Genomic DNA, 16,513 nt, shown 5'->3' with positions numbered 1-16,513 from the left:
GATAAAATGATAGAAATTGCTCCCTCATGTAGTTGGACTTTCTTTGGACCACCAGGTCCCAAATAATGACATGGAGACTTTTTATTAATTATGAAATCTTTGCCTTAGCTTAGGCTTATTTCCAACTAGCTTTTAAAACTTAACCTATTTATACTAATCTGTGTTCTGCCACATGGCTCATTACTTCTCCTGAATATTGTATGTCCGACTCCCTCCGTGTCTCACTGACTAATCCTGCCTCTCTTCTTCCCAGAGTTCCTATCTCTGCCCAGAAGTCCCACCTAGTCTCTCCTGCTTAACTATTGGCCATTAGGCTCTTTATTGAACCAATCAGAAGGAGCCTTGGCAGAGGCAAGTCTTCACAGTGTACAAAAAGATTATCACACAACACCCTCAAGCTGTCTTCTGACCACACATGTGCCATGATACACGAGCACACATAACACACACACACACACACACACACACACATAGCTTGAAAAGTTGTGAATTGTAGGACAAAACAAGGTAGCCTTGAATCTGTCTAGAGACACAGGGGACAGTTTAAGAAGACTGTGGCATCATGGGGGTTCCATAGCCCTCACTTGCAATCCCAGCACACAGGAGGCTGAGCCAGGAAACTTGCTGTGAGCTCCAGAACAACCTGGTTTACACAGTGTAGCTAGATTGGAAGCCTTGGCTCAAAACAAAACCAAGCGGAAAAACAAAACAAAACAAAGCCAGCCCCACCAGTACAGTGATGATTCAGTGATATGCAAGAGAGCTATGCTTCCTGTCCCCCTGAAGCTCAAGGCATGATGGGCTGTCATCTTAGATGAAGGCCCTTTTGCTCTTTTCAAATGGAAGCCATGGCCAAGTGCACAAACACACATGCAGACAAACAAAATAAAAATAAATATTAAAGATAAGCCCATGAACCTGCACCAGCAGGTAACAACTGCAGGCCACACACATTCCAAGTCATTGTGAGAACATTTGTTCAGGCATCCGAGTTGAGAGTTCAAAGTTCATGTGACCCAGGACAGCATCCCGTGACTGCAAGGATGTGGAGAACGTTCAAGAACCACTGGTCAGAATGTGGGGACAAGTGGGCCTTTCTAGAGGGAACTTGTCAATATGTCAAATACGCCTGAGAAATGCACATCCCTTTGACACCTCAGTTGTAGAAATCTCTCCCAAGCAATAAAAGCCTGGCACAGAAGCACACACTGTGTGGCAGGCAGCACACGTTTAGACCAGAGTGTGAAGTCAGTCTGAGCGGCGTGGTGAAACCAGCTTCAAAACAAAGCAAAAGCAGCTGGGCGGTGGTCTTGCGAGGCCGAGACCGAGGGAGCTCTGTGAGTTCCAAGCAGACACCACCCACATAAGGCAAGATTTACTCCCATGTGTATGATCTATTCTTTTTACATGGATACAGTACAATTCTCTCTCTCTGACATTCAACAACTTTACCAGTATGTACCTTAGTCTGTATATTATTTAGGATGTAAATCCAAACAGAAAGCCAAATAACAATAGGTTTATTTATTTATGTGTTTAACTACTGTGTGTGTATGTGTGTGTGTGTGTGTGTGTGTGTGAGAGAGAGAGAGAGAGAGAGAGAGAGAGAGAGAGAGAGAGAGAGAGGTAGATATGTTGGAGCATCATCTAACCTAATATTTATCTCTCTATGAACGGCACCGTAGACTTTCCTTAGTTAATGGGGGAAGATTTGGGAGAGCAGCACTTTCGAGATGGTCTAATGGAAAGGAAATGGAAACACGTTCCTGGTAAACCATTGGACAGTGGCTGGTGGGTGGCATGAGAGGTTTCAAGATGTTTTGTTTCTCCCTGTCTTGTCATGTTCTGTACTGACATGATTTCTTGATAAGCAAATCCATATTTTTCCTTTTGATCACATAAGCTATGGTATTAAGTGTATACCCATCTTATGTAATGAGACTCCTATTAGACAACCTGAAAACTGGAGTGCTCTTACAAACACATGCAAAGGAAACAGACATATAATCCACCTGCCTCAGCCTCCCAAGTGCTAGAATTATAGGTCCAGGTCAACACACATGGCTAGAGCACAATTTATTTTTTATTAATTTATTTTTTTATATTCCAATCTCAGTTCCCTCTCTCTCCTCCTGCTCCCCCCACCCCCCACTCCCATCTGCTCCTCAGAGAGGATAAGGCCTTCCCTAGGAAGTCTACTAAGTCTGTCCCATCATCTCGTTGAGGCAGGAGCACGGCACCTCTCCACCCCCACACCCCTGTGTCTAGACTAAGCAAGGTATCTCTCCATATAGAATGGGCTCCACTAAGTCAGTTTGTGCATTAGTGTTCCTTGGACCCACTGCCAGTGGCCTTATATATTGTCCCAGTCACACCATTGTCACCTATATAAGGTCTTATGCAGGCTCCCCATTTGTCAGACCTGAGTCAGTGATCTCTCACTATAGAGCACAATTTTCTATTTATTTACATTTGTTTATTTGCATGTGTATGTGCTCTTGTGTGTGTACATGTGTGTGGAGGTCAGAGGACAATTTACCTTCTACCATGTGGGTCCTAGGAATTGAACTCAGGTCATCAGGCTTGGCATCATGTATGTACTCTTACCAACAGAACAATCTCACCAGCCCATAGCACACTTTTAAATCTACTATTTGATTTAAAATCTGTTTTCTCCTATCCGGGGCTGTACCACACCCGTCCCTCAGTTTTCATGACGTTGTGGCCACAACCCCTAGGACAACACTTGTGATCATTGCTGGTCCTTCATTCCCTTTCTCTTAGGTCATTCATCTGAAGCAAGTTCTTCAGCCTGGAGGCTGGAACCTAGATAGTTAAGGTGGCATTTGCATGTTTCTGCTTCCCCCTAAGTCTCGCCCGCCCAGCGACTTAGGGAGGAGCTGGCATCTCTGCAGGCATTCCAGCTGCTTTACGTGTGGCTGACAATGGACCCATTAAACTGGTCATTCCAAACAGTGCCTTTATCTTTTAACCCCACCCCTTTCTTCTCTGAGTCAGAGTCTCTCTGTGTAGCCTTGGCTGGCCCAGAACTCACTATATAGACTGGGCTGGCCTTGAACTTTGTGAGTTCCAGGAACAGTGAGACAATCTGTCTCAAAAAATAAGATCTAGAAGTGATTGAGGAAAATACCCTGTATGCACACACACCTAACACATGCACACACACCTAACACACACACACACACATAACACACACATAACAACACATACACACATAATAACACTCACATAACAACACTCACACACATAACAACAGAGAGAGAGAAAGAGAAAAGAATATATGCATAAAACCAAACAACAAAAGGAAAAACACAAAAATCAATTGAATGTTAAGTCACAGAAAAATATAAACCTGGTAATTTCATTTATAAAAGATGCAAGAACTCATCGCACTGTGTCTATAACCCTAGTATTTGGCAGGCAGAGGCAGAAAGATCAGAAATTCAAGGCTAGCCCAATTTATATAACAGATTCAAGGTCATCCTGGACTACATGAAACCATGTCTCAAAAACAAAAACAAAAGACCCTAAGAAACAACAAACAAACAAAAAATAAAGCCAAATGCCCTCCACCCTCCAAAGAGTAATATGGTGTGAGAAAATACACAGGAAAAAGTAAAATCTGGAAAAAAAAAAAAGGGTAGAATCAGATGATTGACTCTGGAAGTCCAAGGAGGGGAGCTCCTAAGACTCCAACTAAATTTAGTTCCTTTAAAGCTAGATAATAGGTGCACACTTCACTTTTGATTTTACACCGCACATATATGTGCAGCTGTGTGTGTGGGTGCACATGTGTGGTGTTGTTGACAGAGGCCAGAGGTCAGTCTCAGGAGTCTCAGCTCAGAAATGCTATTGACACACACATCCTTTAAAAAGATTTCATCTGTCTGTCTACCTATCTATCATCTGTCTGTCTGTCTGTCTGTCTGTCTGTCTGTCTGTCTGTCTATCTATCGAGACAGAGTCTCACTGCGAAGCTCTGGCTGGCCTGGAACTCTCTATGTAGACCAGGCTGGCTTCAAACTCATAGATATCCACCTGCCTCTGGCTCCTGAGATGAAAGACATGTGCCACTTACCCCATCTTTAAAAAGGTAACCATTGGAACAGTGTGACGGCTCAGCCAGTAAAGGCACTTGCCAACCAACCCTGAAGGCCTGAGTTTGATTCCTGGGACCCACGCAGTAAAAGGAAGGAACTGACTCCCAGAGTTGTCCTCTGACCTCCTTGTGCCCAGTGGTGTGTCCCCTCTCCTAAAACACACAAAAGAACAAAACCAACTGCAATTTAAAAAACAGCTGTAAAAGGTGAAGTTGTTTTTCTTTCGGGTCGTCGGTGAAACGGAGTGATTGATACACAGGTGTCAGGAGGTAGACATTTGGGACATAGCCCAAGTTCACCTCTGCCACAGCCTGGAGGAATCTCAGAGACAGGGTAGAAATGGGATCTTGGCAGAGAGCATCTAGTGTCATGGGACCTGCTGGAAGGGTAGATACTTTTCCCCATTCAGGAACTTTGGCTCTGTTGTTGGCCAGGTATTACTGAGTTGGGCTTGGAGCATGTGGGTGAGTGTCTCTAATCTGTGGCCTAAAAGAGTCTTACCGTTTTACGATGGAGTAGACAAGAATAAAGGTGAGGCCAAGAATCTCACTGTGCCTGCTAATTTGTACTTTGCTCTGACGGCAATGAAGAGCTCAGAGGAGGCAGGATAAAGCTTTTGTTGTGTTTTGCTTTGTGCATGGATAGGACTCAGTGATGTACACTTCCTGGAAAAGCATTCTACCCCCAAGCTTTAACCACAGATCCAAGTAGGACAACATTGTGTGTGTGCGCATGCACACGTGCCTGCATGCACATGTGCATGTGTGCGTGTCTCTCTGTGTGTGTTTCTGAGTGTGTGTGTGTGTGTCTGTGTCTGTATGAAGGCTAGGTGTGCCTGTCAGATGTCCTCTCCATTGGTCTCCATCTTAGTTTTTGAGACAGGATCTCTGAGCCTGGAGCTGACCAATTCAGCTAGACTTGCTGATCAGCAAGCCCTTGGCATTCTCTCCTCTCTGCTTCCCCAACACTGGGATTATAGGTGCTTGCTGTTATTCTGGGCTATTTTTCTGAATGCTGGTCCTTGTGCTTGAATGACAAACATCTTACCACCTAAGCTATCTCCCCAGGCCCAAGATTTGATTTGATTTTTTTTCTTTCTTTCTTTCTTTCTTTCTTTCTTTCTTTCTTTCTTTCTTTCTTTTTTTTTTTTTTTTTGAGGCCAGGTTTGACCTCTGTAGCTTAGGTTGGCCTGGAACTCCCTGCAGCCCAGGTCCTACAGGATAATATTTGAACAAGAAACTATATGAAGAAAAGAAAAAGACTGGTAGCTGGAAGAATGAGGATGGAGGACAGCCACAAATCCCAGAACAAACCTTGACTACGTTAGAATCTATCCTGGTTTGATCACAACAGCATCTATACAAATTCTAGCTCTGTCCACACATGGGTAAAACACATTTTCATTCTCCGACTGCACTCAGGGCTCGCACAGGCTTGAAAACACTTGGCAAAAACTCTATGCTGGGGTCTCCCGCTCCTCCAGCCCTCCAGACATCCAGCTTAGGCCTGATGGTTCTAATTAGCATTAGTAATTGCTCCTTCTCTCTCCTCTCCCCTTTTATCTTTTTTTTTTTTTTTTATCTTTCATGCTAGGGTCTTGTGCATGTCAGGCAAGTGTTCTCCCATTGAGCTCTGAACTAACTTGTACTTCCTAACAGCATAGCAATAAGTTTTTCTTTTCTCCTTAGGTTAGTAAGCCTATGTCCCCCAAGTAGTGTTGGGGACACAGAAGACATAATGATTATTGCTTCTAATAACTTAAAAATATTTATTCGACGGGCGGTGGTGGCACACACTTTTAATCCCAGTGCTCAGGAGGCAGAGGCAGGCAGATCTCTGTGAGTTCGACACCAGCCTGGTCTACAAGAGCTAGTTCCAGGACAGCCTCCAAAGCCACAGAGAAACCCTGTCTTGAAAAACAAAAAAAAAAAAAGTATTCATTTTTTGTGTTTGAATGTTTTCCATGCATGCATGTATGCATATCTCATATGTGCAGTGCTCACAGAGGTCAGAGTTGGGAACCACCATGTGAGTGCTGGGAATCAAACCTTAACTCTCGGCAAGAGCATCAAGTGCTCATAACTGCTGAACTGTCTCTCCAATCCCTGCTTCTGAGTTTTTAAGTGTTGTCAAAACAGTCCAGGCATAGTGGCAAATGCCTGCAGCCCCAGCATCATTTAGGAATACTAGCAAGCCTATCACTGCCCATTTTGCTTGGTTGATTTGTGTGTATGTTTGACATGTGTACTTGTCTGTATATGTACAGGTTCATGTGTATGACTGGAATTCAATATAGGTCAGCTTCCTTTGTCAATATGTACCTCAAGGTCTCTCTCACTGATCCTGGGATTCACCACTTGGCTAGACTGGCTAGCACACTCAGCTCTTAGACGAATGAAGCATGTATTTTATCCTCTGAGCCATTTTCATGTGTCCACACATCTGTAATGTGTGTGAAGGTGTGCTGGCGTGTGTGGAGGTCAGAGGATAACTTTAGGGAGAAGGTTGTCCCTTCCCATTGTGAGTTCCAGGGACTAAAGACTAAACCCAGGTCACCATGCATACGATTCAAAAGCTTCACCTGCTCACTACTCCCTCCTTCCTTCCTTCCTTCCTTCCTTCCGTCCTTCCTTCCTTTCTATTTTATATGCATTGATTTTTTGTTTTTGGTTTTTACGAGACAGGGTTTCTCTGTATTATTTTTGAGGCTGTCAGTCCAGCCCGGCCTCGAACTCACAGAGATCCGCCTGCCTCTGCCTCCCAAGTGTTAGGATTAAAGGTGTGCGCCACCACTGCCCGGCTATGCATTGATGTTTTGCCTGCATGTGTGTCTGTATGAGATCCCCTGGAACTGGAGCTACAGACAGTTGTGAGCTGCCATGTGGGTGCTGAGAATTGAACCCAGGTCCTCTGGAAGAGCAAACAACTCTCTTAACTGCTGAGCCAACTTCCTACCACCACCACCCTCCTTTTTTTATAAGACAGGGTCTTCTTATGTGTCCAATGCTGGTCTCAGACTCACTATGTAGCTCAAACTGGCTTTGAACTCATGACCTCCACCTCAGTCTCCTATGTGCTGTGATTACAGACATGTACCACCATGCCTGGCCCATTTAACTTTAATGCAGTATTATAATACCAGTTTTGAATTTCCTGACTGCACACTGAGTCATTTAATTTTCATATCTGCTGAGGCAAGAGCTTTTATTGCAATTGTGATGAGCTACTTAATTATATAGGCAGTACAGAGTACATTTCATAGATCTTGAACCATTTCATTCTTATATATATTTGGTGTGTGTGTGTGTGTGTGTGTGTGTGTGTGTGTGTGTGTGTGTGTGTGTGGTGTGTGCACACCATGTGCATGAGAATGTCCAGGGAGGCCAGAAGAGGATGTCAGATCCCAGTATGGTGGTGTTGTAGGCAGTTAAGCATTGCTTCACATGGGTGCTGGGAACTCAACTCGTGTCCTTTGAAGAGCAGCATTCACTCTTAACTGCTGAGCCATCTTGCTCATGAATTATTTGCTGAGTAGGGAGCATATCTGTTTTGTTTACCCCACGTTCTGCATGCCTAGGATACTGCTTAAAATGTATTTGTTGAGTAAATTCTGCACACAAAGTGAGCCCATAAAGGTTTAGATATGTTAAATAGCCAGTTTACCAACTATTAGGTTACCAGTTAATCCAAACATCAGTTTGGATTTCATCTTCTTACTGGCACCCACATAGTCTAGGATAACATAACTTGGTCAATCCCTAGCTACTAATCAGTCAGCTGTTGAGGAGTAATGGCCGCCTTTGAAAAGATACTACTTTGTTTTGAAGTGTTTTAAGAACACGGGACAGGATTCAGGGCCAAGCGGCAGGCACAGCTGCATTTAACTTGCTAGGTTTCAGGGAGAAAGTGCATGAAAAACTCACTCCTGGCTTTGGAGGAAGTATTCTCAGGATTGTCCCAGCTATGACATCTTAGGCATCCTGTCTGTAAGAAATGCTTTGCTCAAACTAGAGATCATTTGGTTTCACAGGTTTTCCTTCTCAAAGGAAATCTGCTGGTAGTGGGCTCCAGTTTGTATAGGCTGCCTGACACAACTTTCCTTCCTCGATCCCTCCTGCCCTCCCTTCTTCCTTCCCTTTCTTCCTTCCTTCCTTCCTTCCTTCCCTTCTTTCTGATTTATTTATTTCATTGCATGTGTGCGGGCATTTTGCCTGCGTGTATGTATGTGCAGCACACGCATGCCTAGTGCTCTTGGAGGTCAGAAGAAGGCACCATATCAGGCCACTCCCAACTGTCTATAATTCAGCTTCAGGGGATGTGGGGCCCTTTTCTGATCTTCATGAGTACACACACACACACACACACACACACACACACACACACACACTCGCAGCCTTGCTTCTTTCCACATTGAGCGTAAGAGGAACATTGAGAAACCAGCCCACCTTCGCATTCCCTCTTCTCAGTAACTATCTAGGTGCAGAGATTCAGAACTTGAACTCCCAACCAGACATTTGCCTAGAATACCAGCTCTTGGAGAGCAGAAGCAGGACAACAGTGAGCTCCAGGCCAGCCTGGGCTACACACTGAGACTAAGGGGGGACGGGTGGAGAGAGAAGGAAGGGCTGGAGGGAGGGAGATAAGGAAGGTAGGAGAGGGAAAGTCATGTGAATTCTCTAGTGTTAGTAACTACATAGGCATAAAATGATTGCTTCATGTCTACACCTTGTCATTTCATACAACAGCCTCCGCCTATTGCTGAGTCATGGTGTTTGGCCTTTCTCCTTCTTCCAGTCAATTATCTACTACTTTTTGAAGAGGCAGAATAATTTTTAAACAAAAACCCACAAATAAAAAAAAATAGCAACAGAACATTTTCTGGCCCATGAAGAACTTTGCATTTTATACATTTGTAAAATTTCATGATAAAATTTTCATAGGTTGTGTTAGGTTAATTTTCTTAGATGTAATGTGGTGCTTACTTATGAAGGAGAGTATCCTGACTTTTTTTTCCTCTTTGAGACAGGGTTTTATATATTCTGTTCTGGCTTTGACCTCACTGTGAAGATGAAAATGACCTCAAACTTCTGATTCTACTGCCTCTGCTTCCTGAATACTAGGATCACAGGCATGGGCTACCACAGATTAAACCCAGCACTTGGTGCATGCTAGGCAAGCAGCCTACCAATTGAGCTGCATCCCGAGGTTTATAAATACATTTTCCTTCCTTTTTTTTTTTTTGTGTGTGTGTGTGTAGTGTATTTGCAAGTGCATATTTTTGCAGGTGTTTTATTGATAGCCATCTCCCAGCCCCATGCAGAGTAATTCTTAAACCAAGATTCATGGGTCACATAGCACATTAGTTATTATCTACCTTTGGCCTTTGTGCTCTCTCCTCTCTCTCTCTCTCCTCTCTCTCTCTCTCTCTCTCTCTCTCTCTCTCTCTCTCTCTCTCTCTCTCTCTCTTACACAGAGAAGGGTCTTACCTCATAGTTCAAACTGGTCTTAAACTCATTATGAGGCCAAGGATAATTCAAACTCCCTCAGCTTCTACCTTCCACGTGCTGGGATTACAGATGTGCACCGCCATGTTCGGTTTACACGGTGCTCGTGGCTGAATCCAGGACTTTATGCATGCTAGGCAAATACTGAAGACTGAGCTACCAAGAATGCTGGCCTGAGTTTGATCCCCATAAACCACATGGGTGGAGGGAGAGAACCAGCTTTTACAAGTTGTCCTCCAACCTCCACACACCCCCACAGGGCAACGTGTGCTTGTCTAAACACCCACACATGCAAACCAACTTAATTGGTAAAATGTATACCTACAAAAGGAAGCCAGGCTGTGTTTGGCTAGCCTGTCACTCTGGTCATGTCTCCTTAGATACACAGACCTCACACTCCATGCCTGGTGGCTGATGCCGACGTCTCAGTTACTCACAACTTCTGTTATTCCAGCCTTCAGGCCCTCCCTGAAGCATGAGTAGGGGAAGCTGGCCAAATAGGTAACTGTCTTTAAAAATAGCACAGAACTGCTGCCCCCAATCTCTTCCTTTTCTGAATGCACTTGACTCCAACTCATCTCCTTTTTCAGCTTTAGTCTCGCAGGAAACCACCCATGAGGGACCAGGTGGGATCCTCACCACCCTTGGGAAATGACTATGTCTTGAGGTGTGTGAAGGGCCAGAGATGCAGTTTCTCCCACTCAAGAAACAAGATGAGCCAATGGTGGTCGGTGGTGACACACGCCTTTAATCCCAGCACTTGGGAGGGCTCCAGGGCTACACACAGAAATCGTGTCTTTTAGAGAGAGAGAGAGACAGAGACAGAGACACAGAGAGAGACAGAGAAACAGAGACAAAGACAGACAGGCAGACAGAGAGAGAGAGGAGGGGAGGGGAGGGGAGGAGAGGAGAGGAAAAGAGAAGAGAAGAGAAGAGCATCTAAGAAACTGAATGCCAGTTTCCTTCTTCATGTTCTGAGATCCCTAACAAAGCTGGCTTTGATGTTTTCCACGTCAAGCATTTTCAACTGTTGTATGTGTTGGAAGCATGTGGGATTTATCATTTGTTGGGTTTCTATTTTCATTCTTACTGGGAAAGAGCTTTCCTAAACTCAGGATTAACAAACACAAAACCAGAGAATTGATCTGAGAAAAAAGGCAGCCAGGGCCTGAAGGTGTAGCTCGGGAACACAGTGTGTGCTTAGCAGGAAAACAGACTCCAGGTTCAACACAGCAACAACTAAAGGCAGTGCCCACAACCTGGTGCTAGTAGTGCGGCCTACAGAAATGACTCAGCCAGACTTAGTTTCCTTCCAAAGGTGGGTTCAAATAGTAATGGCTACATTATAGGGCTATTTTGAGGATTAAATATGTTAGTATGTGTTAAATACCAGGAACCTAGCTTGCTTTCTCTCTCTCTCTCTCTCTCTCTCTCTCTCTCTCTCTCTCTCTCTCTCTCTCTCTCTCTCTCTCTGTGTGTGTGTGTGTGTGTGTGTGTGTGTGTGTGTGTGTTCTCAGTTCTGGGTATATAAGTGTGCACCAACATGGTCAGGCAGTTTTGTTGTTGTTTTGTTTCTTCTGCAACACTGAGGATTGAACTCATAGCCTCACACATGGTAGCCCAGCACTCTATCACTGAGCCATGTTACCTGTTATTGTTTTGTCTGAAGCAGGGTCTCAGCCTGGCCTAGAATTCAGTTTGTAGCCCAAGCTGGCTTTGAACTCTCAGCAATCTTCTTTCCTCCATGTCCAACTGCTGTGACCACTAGAACAGGTCAACCATGTCTGGTTAAGTTGGGTGATTTGTGGTTGCTATTGTTGTTGTTCAGTGCTAGGGATCAAACCTTGTACATACTAAGCAAGCACTCTTACCCCTGAGCCTTAGTGAGCATTTTAATAATGAATGATATTTAGTATTTCTGTAAAGCAGAGACAATAGCCACGTCACGAAGTTAAGGTTGACACTAAGTGAGATAGTGACTGTAAAACGTTGGGTACAAGGTCTTTCTGTACCCTATGGTTCATCCTCAGAATAGGTGCAGTATTGTCTATCACTGATGATCATGGTGGTCATGACCCGGGAAAGAGAAAGAGGCAGCTTTCTCAGAGTTGGAGTTTAGGATTTAGACAATGCACATTCGACGTGATAGTCAACCAGTCCTGTGTCTTGTTTGTTTGTTGTTTATAGATCCTGTAGCCAGGATTCCAGATGAGGCTGTCTCAATCTGTCTTGGGACTTGTCCAACTAATGCCTGAGGCTGCTTCCCACAGGCATGTGTGAGCTAATGCAATAAATAACTGTGGAATTCAGTTGGCCCCAAACTGGACTGCCTTGGAGAAGGAAGAGGGAGCACAGAGCAGCAGTCAGAGCCAGAGTCCAAGTCCAGCTTTCCTGAATCCTGATGAATCCGTGGTCCTGGTTCCTACTTTAGCTAGACCCGTCCCAGAGCAGGGATCCTGGTCACCAGGAGAGGCTGCACTGCCCATGGAAAGAGGCTTGTCCACCCAGTTTTGTCGCGTCTGCTGCACGGCCTGTGTCCGAGAACGTGCGGAGAACGTCCTAGGGCATGTCATACCTTCTCCTAGAAGACAGGTCCTTTGGCATGTAGGAGCTTGCTCCAAAACTATAGCGCTAATCCACCCACTGCCTCAGTTGCCTACTCAAGGCCTGGATGCCACTCTCACTTGCCCCTGGCACTTCAGTCTTCTGAGGCCTTCACTTGAGTGGTCATGGAACGCTGGCAGGAGGCACAGGATGTTAGACATTAGAAGCTGGGGATAATAAAACTGCCACCACTGGTGCTAAACACTTCTACAAAATTATCTCTACTTTTCACTTAACCAAGACCTGTGCAGTGCTGGCCTCCAATGTGGCTCTTTTCACTAGCTTTAACTGGGAATTTACTCCTGCTTGGTGTGTGTGTGTGTGTGTGTGTGTGTGTGTGTGTGTGCGTGTGTGTATATCCTTGGGTATCAATCTCAGGAATGCCCTTTACCTTCTTTAAGACCAGAACAGGGGTGGTGGTGCACACCTTTAATCCCAGCACTTGGGAGGCAGAGGCAAGCGGATCTCTGGGAGCTCAAGGCCAGCCTGGTCTATAGAGCTGGTTCCAGGACAGGCTCCAAATCTACACAGAGAAACCCTGTCTCGAAAAATCAAACAAAACAATAGCAACAACAAAAAACCAGAACAGTAGGCTAGATTTGCCTGCCAGAGAGCCCCGGGGACCCTCAGAACTGGGGTTACTAGCATGTGCTGTGGGTGTGAGTAAGGAAGTCCACTAAAGCCCAAATAAAAGGGTGACAAATATTTACTTGGGGACACTCACACCATAGTGGTAGAGAGCTTCGGGGCCTTCTGCTCTGGGGCGCTGGAGGCTGAGATCTGATCCATGACCACCACCCAAGAGGGCAGGGACATGCTTCTGTTCCCCGTATCTGTTCACACCTGAGACCACACCTCAATGGGCTGGTACCCCATAGGCTACTGGCTGATGAGTTAGTTCTTGCAACAATGTGGCATTATGACTAACATTTTTATGCATTTTCTAGGGATCAATCTCAGGTCCTCATGTTTGCTAGGCAGGACATTTACCTACTAAACCATCTCTCCAACCCTAGTAAATCAGTGTTGTATGCCCATTGGTAGATTATGTATATGCAGGAATTTTTGTTTGTTTGTTTGTTTTCAGATCTGCAGACTCTACATATTCAATTAGTTTGGTATTGGCTTGGCATACAGGTCCTTTCTCTTTATCCTGAGATGGGAGGCCACCATGTGTCCTACCTTCTTGGGGGACTTCTGGGGCAGGTGCCCAATTGGGCTCCAGGTAACCTAGGCTGCCCACACTATTGCTAAACATTTTCTGGAAACCTGTTGGCCACCCCACCCTGCCCTTTGCTCACAGAGGTGATTGTGTGCTTGAGAGTCAAGAGAAAAAGCAAATGCATGAACTAGATACTTGGACAGACGTCTAAAGACCTTCCCATGGACTCTTACGCCTCCACCTCAAGTTGCTCGCCAGTTTATTTCCAAACTTAGCTCACCATGCTTAGCTTGTATGGTTCTACAACATACCAGGCTTAATCCTGCCTTGTGGCCTTTGTACAGCTCTTCACCCAGATTGCCTCACGCCCCTTTTCCTAGTTCCTGCTTCCCTTTGCATCTAAGTCATTTCTCCCCTAAGGTCTTTCTTAGGTGTGTTCTCCACAACTGCAAGGCCCCCTCATTTCCCCACTCCCTTGACACTCCTCATCATCTCTTATTTACAGTTGGTCTCCCCAAAACTGCCCTAAGTGGATTTGCCTACATATTCTCAGTTGTGCCCAGTTACAATACATGATACAGCATGCTGTCTGTGAGATCTGTCAATCCCATGAATGGGTGTGGTAGATCAGTGAGCTGACAGAGCTTTTCCTATGGCTGACGCTAGGCAGCCGCGTGGTTTGGGGTCCCTTCTGTCCCTGACTTGTCCAATAACGCAGGCACACGAGCTTCTGTGTAAGCTGCTTTCCAGCAGTAATAATTGATGAGTCCAGGCCATATCCACTTACCACCGCAGAGAGGCCCGAGAAGAAGGCGAGAGGGGAAGGGACGGGAGGCAGGAAGCAGCTGCCAGGATGACTAATTGGGATCTCAAGTCATCGCCCTGTGCCAATCTTTACAGGCCTCAGCGAAGCTGGGGGTTGCTAGCTCTTGAGATTCACATGGTCTCCTGGCCTGACTTGTCCCTAAATGGCCACGGTTTGCACTGAGAAAAGCAAGCCCATGTGTTTCAGTGGTGACTCTGGGGGCTGGAGCAGGACTAGGGGAGTGCTAACTTGGTGCAGACGTTCTATAAAACCAGATTTGAGCTTGCCTGACCTTCTCGGCAGTCATGCATCCCTGCTGTGCCAGTGGACATAACTGATTTCACCGGAGCCCCCTCGGGCATCCCAGAGCACCCAGTTCTGAAATTCCACTCCAAATCTGGCCTCCATCTCTCAGCCCCCACCCACACCCCGTCTTAGTCCTACCATCCCAACTTACTCATGCGAGGCAAGACCTCTTCAGCTGAGCTCTGGGTCTGACAACTTTTAGAGACTCCACTGAAGCCATGTTTATGTACAAAGAGCTGAGTGATGAGGAAAAGAACCCAAAGCCCCCTCCCTACTTACAAATGTGAATTTCCTGGGCAAAGAGACAGAAAGGTGTGAAATAGCCCAGCAGAACTGTGTGAGCTGTAGGAATTTCCGGTCCTCGTCAACAGGAACAGCTCTGGTGCTTCCCAGTGTTTTGTGCTCTGAAGCTACAGAGTGGGCGATAGTCTGGATGAGGGCAGACGAGTTATACACGTCTACCAGGCAAGGACTGCTTGGTCATGAGTTCTTTCCCATTCCTCAACCTGTGGCGCGCGCGTGCGTGTGCGCGTGCGTGTGTGTGTTTGCGTGTGTGTGTGTGTGTGTGTGTGTGTGTGTGTGTGTGTGTGTGTACATGTTTTCATGTTTTGTGAGTACGTGCACACATATGTGGTTAGAGGTTGACATCAGGTACCTTCCTAGATCTCTTTCCTCTGTTTTTATCCCTTCGTTGAATTTTATGTATAGAGGTGTGTTGTCTGCATGTATGTCTGTGCACTGCAAGTGTGCCTGGTGCCTGTATAGTTCAGAAGAGGACATCAGATCCCCTGGAACCAGAGTTACAGATGGTTGTGAACCACCATGTGGGGGCTGGGAATTGAACCCAGGTCCTCTGCAAGAGTAACAAGTGCTGAGCCATCTATCCAGGCCCATCCTCCTCTCCTTCTTTGAAGACAGGTTCTCTCTATATAGTCGTGGCTGATCTGAAACTCTCCCTGCAGACCAAACTCACAGAAATATGTCTGCCTCTGCCTCTTGGGTGCTGGGATTAAATGTGTGTACCACCACACCTGTTCCTTCTCATTTTTGTTTTAAGATTTTTTTTTAAAAAATTATGTTTTTATATCCATGTATGAGTTGAGAGGCCTTGGATACCCTGAAGCTAGAGTTGCAGGCAGTTATGAGCCACCAAATGGGTGCTGGGAACTGAACCTAGGTCCTCTGGAGAGCAGCAAAGAGCTGCTAATAGGTGATAATGGATGAACCATCTCTCAAGCCCCCTCCTTATTTTTTGAGATAAGGTTCCTCAGTGAATCTGAAACTTGGTGATTTGTCGGGTCTGTCTGGACAGTGAGCTCTAGAGACCTGTCTGTGTCTGACTCTCTGCCCCCAGCCCTGGGGTTACAGATTCTCAGTGTTTATGTGGGTATGGGACATCTGAATTCAGGTCTTCATGCTCGCAGAGGTAAACAGACACTTCACTGACCTATCTCCCAGCCCTGTGTGTTTCTTGTCTGAGTTTGTTTGTTTGTTGTTTGATAGAGTCTCATGTAGCTCAGGCTAACAAAGACTCATTATGAAGCCATGGAGTGTGACCTTGAATTCTCTGCCTCCCTTCTGAGTGTTAGGATTGTGGGTCTGCAAATATACTCTCTCATGTCTGATTTATTTGCTGTTGGGAATTAAACCCAGGGTTTCCTCCATGTTAGGCAAGCACTTTACTGAGTTATATTCCAAGGCTTCCTTTTAGCTTTTTGAAACAGGGCCTCATGTAGCCCAGGTTAACCTTGAATTTGCTAAGAAGCCTGGCATTCAGCTTCTTGATCCATCGACCTCTACCCCACAAGTGCCAGGACTACAGGAGTACACCACACACCGGACCTTAACTTCTCTTCATGTCTTTTTTTTAAACTATTTTTTTAATTTACATTAAAAACAAGCTTGCTTTGCATGTTAATCCCAGCTCCCTCTCCCTCCTCTCCTCCCCTGCCCCCCCCACCGTCCAATCCCCACTCCATTCCCCAAGGAGGGCGAGGCTCTCCATGGGGGA

This window comes from Mesocricetus auratus, unplaced genomic scaffold (genome assembly GCF_017639785.1).
Source record: "Mesocricetus auratus isolate SY011 unplaced genomic scaffold, BCM_Maur_2.0 Super-Scaffold_100676, whole genome shotgun sequence".
Classification (NCBI taxonomy): Eukaryota; Metazoa; Chordata; class Mammalia; order Rodentia; family Cricetidae; genus Mesocricetus; species Mesocricetus auratus.
Note: the sequence above shows the minus strand (reverse complement) of the source record.